Raw genomic sequence first — 675 nt, forward strand, 5'->3', positions numbered from 1 at the left:
CACATCTTCATCCATCTCTCTATCCATGTACACTTGGGTTGCTTCCATATCTTGGCTATTGTAAACAGTGCTTCAATGAACATAGGGACGCATTTATCTTTTCAAATTAGTGTTTTGAATTTCTTTGGATAAATACCCAGAAGTGGGATTGCTGGGTCATATGGTAGTTCCGTTTTTGAGGAACCCCCACACTGCTTCCCATAGTGGCTGCACCAATCTGCATTCCCCCCAACAGCGCGCCAGGGTCCCCTTTCTCCACACCCTCGCCAGCACTTGTTTCTTGATTTGCTGACCACAGCCACTCTGACAGGTGTGAGGTGATACTCACGGTGGTTTCACTTTGCATTTCTCATGACTAATGACATTGAACATCTTTTCATGTCTATCAGACATCTGCATGTCCTCTGAAGAAATGTCTATTCAGGTCCTCTGCCCATTTTTTAAACAGATTGTTGTTTTTGGTGTTAAGTTGTATGAATTCCTTATATATTTTGGATATTAACCCCTTATTGGATATTTCATTGGCAAACATCTTCTCCCATTCAGCAGGTTATCTTTTCATTTTGTTGGTTTTCTCTGCTGTGCAGAAAGGTTTTAATTTGATGTAGTTTCATTTGTTTTTCTTTTGTTTCCCCTGCCCGAGGAGACATATCCAAAAAAATAGATTACTAAGAG

The sequence above is a fragment of the Miniopterus natalensis genome, chromosome 12 (assembly GCF_054644295.1).
Source record: "Miniopterus natalensis isolate mMinNat1 chromosome 12, mMinNat1.hap1, whole genome shotgun sequence".
In the NCBI taxonomy this organism is placed as follows: Eukaryota; Metazoa; Chordata; class Mammalia; order Chiroptera; family Miniopteridae; genus Miniopterus; species Miniopterus natalensis.